The sequence below is a fragment of the Diabrotica virgifera genome, chromosome 3 (assembly GCF_917563875.1).
Source record: "Diabrotica virgifera virgifera chromosome 3, PGI_DIABVI_V3a".
Classification (NCBI taxonomy): domain Eukaryota; kingdom Metazoa; phylum Arthropoda; class Insecta; order Coleoptera; family Chrysomelidae; genus Diabrotica; species Diabrotica virgifera.
The window spans coordinates 208,014,896-208,024,958 of record NC_065445.1 but is presented as its reverse complement, the minus strand read 5'-3'; positions in this window follow the sequence as shown (position 1 = coordinate 208,024,958).

Sequence of the window (10,063 nt, the reverse complement as noted above, 5' to 3'; positions counted from 1 at the left end):
TGTGGACGGTTGACACGACTGTTTTGCTCGCTAGTCGATCAACGAGCCGCGAATAAAACCGTCGGTTGTTCTTAAAACCGCGGTATTATGGCTCGCCTGTCGATCACCCACTTTAGAGAGCATATTTTTGTGATATGTGCAATCAGATAAAATTGCCAGTGGTTGCAGCATTTTATCAGTTGGGAATTGGAGTTTATTGAGAGTTAGAAAGGAACTTTAATGCACTATTTTTACTGGGAGTAAGCTATAATTTTACATTAAAATAAGTTTACAATTTGAAACGTTAAACTAACTTAATTTTGAAATAAAATTTTGGATAGTAAACTGTGTTAAGCACAAGAAAGTGACTTAAAAAAAAATGTACAAAATGTATTAGCATTGTTTAAAAAAAGGGTAGTTCTTAAACAATGGTATTAGTAAATCAATCTTGTTTTCACCACTTTCTCCTTGAGAGGATATATTTTTCTATAGAATAAATATTTAACATTTTTCAAAATTATTTTTTAGAAGTTTCAGTTATGTTGTTTACGTAAATATAAAAATTATTATATTTTAAATCAAAATGGTTTTTGTTGTTTTTCACTTAGACAAGGAAAAAAGAGGTTGTCTAGATGCCAAAAGGAGTTGGGCCAACGTGTACAGGACCACTTGGCATGAGTTTGCGATTGGCGGTCAGCGTTGGTCTACAAACCGAATTTTGTCGGTATTTGGTGCACAAATCAAAGGATTTTTGGGACTTGCGCGATCTGCCAAACAGCTGTTTGGTTATGTACACGAACACGTTGTTGTCGTTGAGTTTAAAATATTTGTTTTCTCTTCTCACAATACTGATACTGTTTATAAGTATTAATTTTAAGGTTGTGTTTTAATATTAATACTTTTTTCGGTGTAAAAGCACCGTCGTTTGCGCCATTGTTTTTTAATCACTCTTGTTTGGTACACTTTTCTATAAGCATTGAACGCGTTGTACAAATTAATTGCAGCGGCTGCTACAGTATCCACATCCATATCCATAATCAGAGTTTGTTTTTTGTTTATCCACAGAAAGGTTAATACAGACTGATAACTCCACCAACGTGTAATCACCATGTATTCACTGTTCTTACTTGGCCCAACTTATTGGCCAACTAGGTGGCCCAACGTGTACTGGAGCCATAATGGCGTTCAATGCTTATAGAAAAGTGTACCAAACAAGAGTGATTAAAAAACAATGGCGCAAACGACAGTGCTTTTACACCGAAAAAAGTATTAATATTAAAACACAACCTTAAAATTAATACTTATAAACAGTATCAGTATTGCGAGAAGAGAAAACAAATATTTTAAACTCAACGACAACAACGTGTTCGTGTTCATAACCAAACAGCTGTTTGGCAGATCGCGCAAGTCCCAAAAATCCTTTGATTTGTGCACCAATAAATACCGACAAAATTCGGTTTGTAGACCAACGCTGACCGCCAATCGCAAACTCATGCCAAGTGATCCTGTACACGTTGGCCCAACTCCTTGGCCCAACTGATTGGCCCAACGTGTACTAGCCCCAAATGGGGCTTATAATTAATGGGGGCTATGCTGTATCATTTACGTAAACTGATTACGTACGGTAAACTCGAATTACAGGCTGTAATCTTGTGTGTAAAATCGGTATGCTGTATCAATGATATCCAAGGGGTTGCCTACCTTCGTATGTAATTTCTTTTAGGTAAACGCACGCGTAAACGTAATTTTAAACTTTTCTAAACAAAAATTACTTGCCGTTTAGTTTGGTTATGTGAAAATGTTTATGTTATATTAATAAATATTGTTATTTTTATTTGTGAAACCAAGTTGTTTGTGTGATAGACTTTATTTGATTTTTAGTTTAATTGGTTTAGTGTTTAATTTTTAAGTGATTTTTTAGTTGTTTAGTACTTCAATATATTATATCATAAAATGAATTTTTGTTTTTGTTCTAAGTAGCTTTCACTATTTCCTACTAACACTACATCATCAGGATACAGTAAGTACCAGGAAATGTAAAGTTGTGCTCACAACGAGGCGCCGACCCTCGCTCCCTGGTATCCCTCGTACCATATCATGGATCGCCCGATGCATTATGTTAAATGCGATGAGATCGTTCACGATAATGAAGAGTAGTAGGATACTCTGTTCTAGGAGAGGATACCATCCTTTGGTCTCCTTAGTGAGTGCACCTTTACCCTGCTAGGCCTGGATCCCACGTACCAAAAAAAAGTTGATTAATAGCAAGCTGAAAATTTGCTAATAGGGCTTTTCATCAATTGTCATTTGTTTCGAGTTCCTGTCATATGTTATATAATATTAATATAGGGCTTTTCATTCACAGTCATTTGTTTCGAGCTTCTGTCATGTGTCACATAATATTAATATATCTACGTCATACGTTATTGGCATATACCAATGATACAAACCAAAGACATATGACGTAGATATATTAATATAATATGACACATGACAGAAGCTCGAAACAAATGACAATCGATGAAAAGCCCTATACACGGATTATACGGCATATGACAGAAGCTCGAAACAAATGACTGTGAATGAAAAGCCCTATAGCTTAACGGTGTCTAGTCAGACAAACTTTAATGTACGCAAACACTGGAAGTTTTAATTGTGGAACAGTTTAAAAATTTGGAACGTAGATTACTAAAACTCATGTGTATTTTGTCAGACAGAACATCCAATTGATTTGTTACCTTTTCATTAAACTCTCATGCAAAAAGCAGACTGATATTACTAACCAACATGATTCCTGTCATTTGACATGTTCTTCTTGTTCCACTCATTAAAATGCCCAGTTGGTGATAAACACCAGTCTGATTTTTGCATGAGAGTAATGAAATGGAAACAAATCAATTGGAAGTTCTGTCCGACAAAATACATAAAACGTATTCAAAGTCTGACGTTCCAAATTTTTAACTTATTCCACAATTAATACTTCCCCTGTTCCCGTACATCAAAGTTTGTCTGACTAGACACTGTTAATCTATTAACAAATAATTTTCAGCTAGCTATTAATCAACTTTTTTTTGGTACGCATTATCCAGGTCTATGCAGTTCCCTTGTTTACTGATCCAAAACTAATGAGTATAAATAAGAACTGAGTACTTACTGTGCCTCTCCCATATTTTCATGAAGTGTCTAAGTAGTTTTATGACTGTAGTTTGTTCATTATTGTATTTTTTTTTGTTTTTATAAACGGGTACAAATATACTGCTTCTTCATTCGTTTAGCATTTGTCCAACTTCCATAATTCTATTAAATAAACGTATTAGCCAACTTATTCCTGCCTCTTCTAATGGCTTCCACATTTCCCCAGGAATATCCCGATTCCTTTATTTTTTGAAGTGCTTGAACCACTTCCTCATGGTCAGTGCGAGTTGACAGTAAAATCAAGTAGGAAGTATATATCAGCACGTCTCGCAACAAGGATGGAAAAAATACAGTATGTTTAAGATATACTATGTGAAGACAGACACATGTCTCTGACTCATTAGCTATCATCAGTACAGTATAGCCAAATTAGAATAGGTCTGCGTTAACCTTTCCTTGTTTGAAAAACTCTAAACATTGATTGTTTGAAACATTCCGCATTCCTTTCCTCAGGTAGCTGTAGCTTCCTCCTTGGATGTGTTAGTTGTTGCTCTGGAATCGTTAGGATCTTCTAACATTATTGTCACAAATTGGTTGCATTGCTCCTGTAGTGATCTTTTCCCAAGCTAGCATACACCTCTAGTAGGTATAGCGGTATAGCATACAGAAATGTAGATAAACTGATAATGTTGATTTGTAAACAAAACATCTTCACTAAATGGGTGAAAAAGCTGAATTCTTAGTGTCTGTTATCTGTATTTTGAGGTTGCAGTCATTAAGTTAAGGGGCAGAATAAAAAAAAACTCTGTAGACACATTAACGGACACACTTCACATGTAGTCACATCTTCTTAAGGAGTGACTTCATATGTAGTTGTGTCAGTGAATGTATTAATATCAAGCTTTCGCAAAATTTATTTGTTTCATCAAGTCTAAAATAAATTTATAATTCTTTTCTCAGTAAATACAATGAAATTAAGACAAAAAAGCATTGTATTAAAGAAGCATAAAAACTTACAACATGAGCTTAGTCCATTAAATTTTAAACATTATCACTAAACATAAAAAATATAAGATTGTTAATCTAGTAGTAATTACAATGTTTTATTTAATTTTATATCACAGTAATAGTTTTTGGCACTGAAATATCTCATAAAAACGGATTACTGGTTGTCTCGTAACTGAAGTCACTCTAGATTTAAATTATGTCTTTCTGCCACAGCATTTAAGTACATAAATAACCGATTTACAAAATTTATCTTTTCAAAATATAAACATTAAACTTAAAAACAAGCAAAAAGTTGGGTTAACATGAATTAAATGACAGTCAGGACATGACAGAACCCTAAATAACATGATACGTAATTTTTTTGATACAGCATACCACTTTATACACTTATGTTTTGACGACTGTAATCTGATGTACGTAATTCTGTAATCACTTTACGTAAAGGATACAGCATAGCCCCCAATAACACATATAACAAAATGGACCGTGATAGTGTGACGTCAAAACGTCAAAATTTTTCCAAACACGCTGTGTCTAGGATATACGCTAGCGTGTACGCAAATAAAAAAGTTAGGTAGAATTAAAGGTCATAACAAATATTTTTCTATCAAACAAACACTAAACATATCAAAATAGCGTGTATCAAAATATACAGTCACTGCCCACGCTAAATAGTCACTAGCTTGATGAAGTTTAACTTCTTTATTTGCGTACATTTTAGCGTGTACCTAGACACAACGTGTTTGGAAAACTTTTTTTGACGTTTTGACGTCACGACTATCGCGGTCTATAGCCTGTCATGTCTTCTTCTTTTTCGGCTGTCGTCTGTCATTTCTTCTTTTTTTTATAGTCATCTGTCATTTTTTCTTCTTTTTTGGCTGTCAAGTGTCATTTTGTGAGCAATAATTTAGTAGAATTTTTGACATTTTGAATATTAGTGCACCCAGTGCACCCTATGTAATTTTAACGCACAGCTGAATCTTATGTTTGTGCGTCACAGTGTTGCCAAGCTATTTCTTTCATAATTTCAATCAATGTTAAATGTACCTACAAGAATAATAGAATAAGAACGTTTACTTCTTCCTCATTATACTAGGTAGAATGACAAATGAGGTGTCAAATAAAAGCTTATAATCCAAGGATAGTACTAAAGGTGAGAAATTAGACCTAGATTGTAGAGATGTTGAAAAAGTAAGTATTCGTTACAAAGTACTCGTTACTTACGAATACCGAAAGTAACGATTACTATACAGATGAGAGGCAAATCGTTACTTTGATTACTCTGATTACTTCGTACTAATCGTATCAGAGCGAGTAACGATTATTGTATCTACTTTGATCACTTCGTACCAATCGTATCGGACGTAAACAGACGGGACCGGTATTTTACGAGTGTTATCGAATATCGTTATCGGTATGAAGCGTTTTAAGGGTGTGAGGGTGAGGACTGAGAAATACGATTCTCGATATGATTACCGGTACTCAAATACAAAAGTAATCATAGTACTAAAATCATTTTTATCCCTTAAACAGATCGGTGAAGGTCGTTGTTATATCGGAATACCTCTACACAAAATACCTACCTACTGAGAAATACGATTCTCGATATGATTACCGGTACTCAAATACAAAAGTAATCATAGTACTAAAATCATTTTTATCCAAAATCCACAAGGAAAGAAAAGTTTTCCTGTAGTTGGCTGTATACCATCAATCACAAAAATTGGAATAAATCCTTTGTAAAAGGTATAAAATTTATTAAAATCCCTAAAGGGCTACATCAGAACAAAACGTTTTCGATTTTATTACAAAATCATCATCAGTGTAAGACAGTCTGGATGCTAGCTGAGCCACCAAAGAAATATAGGGGTAATATAACCCTTTAAATATAAAATGTATGCTTTACAGATGCATATTTACTTAAAATGCCTTGTGATGGGCAAAAGGCAACAGGAATAATGCTCTAAGGTAAGGTATTTAAATTCCCAACATGTGGGATGCAAAAAAATTTGAGTTTACATTTCGATGACTTTATGGCAACTGAGTTGCATTTTTTTGCATCCCACATGTTGGTAATTTAAATACCTTACCTTAGGGCATTATTCCTGTTGCCTTTTGCCCATCACAAGGCATTTTAAGTAAATATGCATCTGTAAAGCATACATTTTATATTTGAAGGGTTATTACCCCTATATTTCTTTGGTGGCTCAGCTAGCATCCAGACTGTCTTACACTGATGATGATTTTGTAATAAAATCGAAAACGTTTTGTTCTGATGTAGCCCTTTAGGGATTTTAATAAATTTTATACCTTTTACAAAGGATTTATTCCAATTTTTTCATTTTTATCCCTTAAACAGATCGGTGAAGGTCGTTGTTATATCGGAATACCTCTACACAAAATACCTACCTACTGAGAAATACGATTCTCGATATGATTATTCGCTCCGAGCGTTAACAAAGTGTCAAAGCAAAATCGACCGACCTGCTCATGGTGGCGGTTTTTTAAAATTTTATCAGGACGCTTTGTGTATGTTTAAATGAGACATTTAAAAAAAAATTACGTGCCACCCTAGTGATATTATGTATTAATATAAATATAATAAACATAATATAAACACACTTAATCTGATATAAATTCTCCACTTTCCAATATTGATTATCAGTTTGATTTTGTATACATAACCTCACTATCTCAGTTTATGTCAATAAATCTTTATTAACGAAAAAGAAAATATTTTTGTTGCACTATAAATTATAGTATAAATTAATAACTAATGAATTCTAACAATTGTATTCGGTTATTATCACTACAAAATAAAATATTCAAGTTTAACAAAATAATCCCATAAAACTCAATGTTAAAACGTCCTTACAAAATATGACAGCGTGTCACGTGACTGTAGGTAGAGGGGAGACGCACGGAGCCAATAGGTACTCGAATACAAAAGTAACAAAGGTAATCAGTAATCAAAGTAACGAATACTGTAAATGATTACTTTATACAAAAGTAACGGTTTGTAACGAATACTCGAAAGTAACTATTATCAACATCACTACTAGATTGTCTGTCCCTCAAAAAATAAGCGTTATATTGGGAATTTCTAATGTCGACATTAAAAGTTGCACTATTTTTTTTCTATAAAACATTTTGATCTAAAACTTACCAGAAAACTTTTTTGTACTCTCTATTTTCAAATAAACGTTATTAAGAAGCTAAATTTTAAACTTCGTGACACAAATTTTGCGATTAAACATTGCAATGCACAAATCTGCACCTTTTTCTTGGAAAAATTCATAACCTTTATCATGATAATAAAAACTTGAAGCAGGTACCTTTGTCTTTAGAAATGTTAGAGCTATAAACTGTAAAAATTTCAGAAAAAAATATTAACATGGAACAAAGTTGTTGCGAGGTAAACGCAAGAAACGTGATTTCATTTTTTTTATTTTTAGGTTAAAATTGCGATTTTGACAATTTTCCATCACATAAAATTCAAAATAAACTTCATTTTCGTTTTCAGCACCCTCGAAAATATAAAGTATGAATAAAATTAGCCATTCACCCCTCCGTGGTCAGTATCTCGAAAACTAAGCTCTTTTTTGAGGGTGTCCCGCTCGTGTATAATATCACAAAAAATTGTAACGTGATAGTATGAAAAAATAGAGGATACGGCAACGGTGTTACAAGTGATGGTCGGATCCAATGCCAAAATTTACACAGACATATTAGGGTGCACTAATAGCCAAGATGTCCGAATTTTTGGTAGATTTTATCCTCTCTAGTAGAATTTAGTAGGTTTTTATATAAATCTAGTAGAAAACGACGTTCGATCGTTGGCAACACTGGTTAGTTATAATCTGAGAGGGCCTATCCTTTTCGTTTGAGCATAGCCACCTTTACTTAACAAGCCATGAAGTTGAAACTTGGCAACATCTATTGGTAGACCGATTGATTCTGACAGTTCTCATTTGTTTTTAAATAATTTTCACTGTATTTACAGAGAAACTGAAATATTTTACAATATTTCGAGCTCCAAATTATAAAGAACATTAAAAGGTATGTTATTAAAATTATTTTAGTTCAATATAATATATTTTTATATAAACTTGCGGGCATATAGAAATCCGTCCACTTAAAAATTTTGTCATTTTTAATGTCTTATATTTCCTAAACCTGTTGGCAGATATAAGTGATTTTCTAAAAATATGTTATAGCCTAATTCTTTAACAATACCGCTGTAATAATATTGTTGCTAACAGCGGCGGATCCAGCATTGTTAAGAGGGGGGGCCGATCGGCTAAATTTATAGATAATTTTCTACCTAAAATATACCGGCCTGTTTTAGCCTACCGGCCCACCGGAAAGACTTGTACTATCTCTGTATCTGTAGAGTAGGGAGGGCGAGTCTCTGTCCCACAGCACTTAGGCCACATATGCGCCATTGTAGGGGAACAAGGGGCTTGTTGTAACAGGGGTAAGTAGTAACACGGCTTTTTCATAGGTTATTTGACCGTTGTTAACTAATTTAGCTGACTCAATTTTATTCTCTTGTCGCTCTGCAAATGACATCGTCTAGCCAGTCATCCTCCGATAGTTGCAAATAGTAGTTTTGTGCACGAGCTTCAATTGGATGAGTTAATATAAAATTTGACACTCATAAAATTTTGGTTATCGCTATTGTTTTAAATGGAAATGAAACTTTTGGTGTTCATTTATTTTCTAAATTTAGTTATTCTTTGATGTTGCTTAACAATTTTACGATTAGGAAGATATTTTTACAGTTATTTTAATAAATATACAAAATTGTGGTACGGGGTATGTTGCAACAAAACGTTGGGGATTGTTGTAACATGTTGTAATATGGCTTCGTATATTCTGAAGTGAGCTGAACTATATTTTGGATTAATTCCCATGAAGGTGCGAAAACTGTCTTATCAATGTGCCGTAAAACTCAGTGCTAAGCAACTTCTTTCTTATTGGTATTAAAATTATAGAGTTGGTCCAGATTGGGTTCAAAATGTTATGCGTAGAAATTTACATTTATATTTAAGAACACCGGAAGCCACGCTATTAAGTCGAGCAACATCTTTGAAAAGGAGCAACGTTCTTATTTTCTTCGAAATATACCAAAAAATTCAAATTATCGTACTTTTACAACCTGCCCCAATATATAGATGTTACAACTAGCCCCAAGCGTGGGGTAAGTTGTAACAATTTACTGTTTTTCGTGAAATGCTAGTTGATTAAAAAATACCAGTCTTTTTAACTTTTTTCAGTTCAATTTGATTCAGAAAGAGTTAAACTAGCGTTGAGTGTTTAATTAGTGATAATTGGGAAAATAGCTGTCAAGATATATTTGATTTTATGAAAATTGTTACAACTAGCCCCCTCCTCCCCTACATGCTCCCAGGTGGTTGTCGTCCTTAGCTCATTGTCCATCCTTCCATTTCCAGGAAGGTGGACAAATCACCAGGGGCCATCTCCCCCATGTCGGCAGGTGTAGGCCAATGCTCACCGAACGCATACTCTCGTATTGACGATAACTCCAGACATTAACATAGGACTTAGTTTCGTCATCTCGTTCACACTTCCTGATACCAGTGTGTGGAGGTGTTTGCTTAGTTGATAATGGCCAATTACAAGACCAACTGTCAAGCGTAGGTTTTTCCTGGTCATTCTCAAGTACTTTTCTGATGCTGACTTCCCAAGGTTCCTTAGTGTTACCTTGACAAGTCTACATTCTGGCCCTTCTTCCCATCTTTTCACGGTTTGCGTGTGGGAGTGACATTTGGCAATTTCCACGATTGTTGCAGTTGACCAGCCAAAAAGATCACCAGGTCATTTGAACTATGCTGGAATTTTTGCCCATACCCCATTTTATACTAAGGTTCAGTGATCTGGAGTATATCCCGCATCCTGATCAGCCTTCTTCCATTTT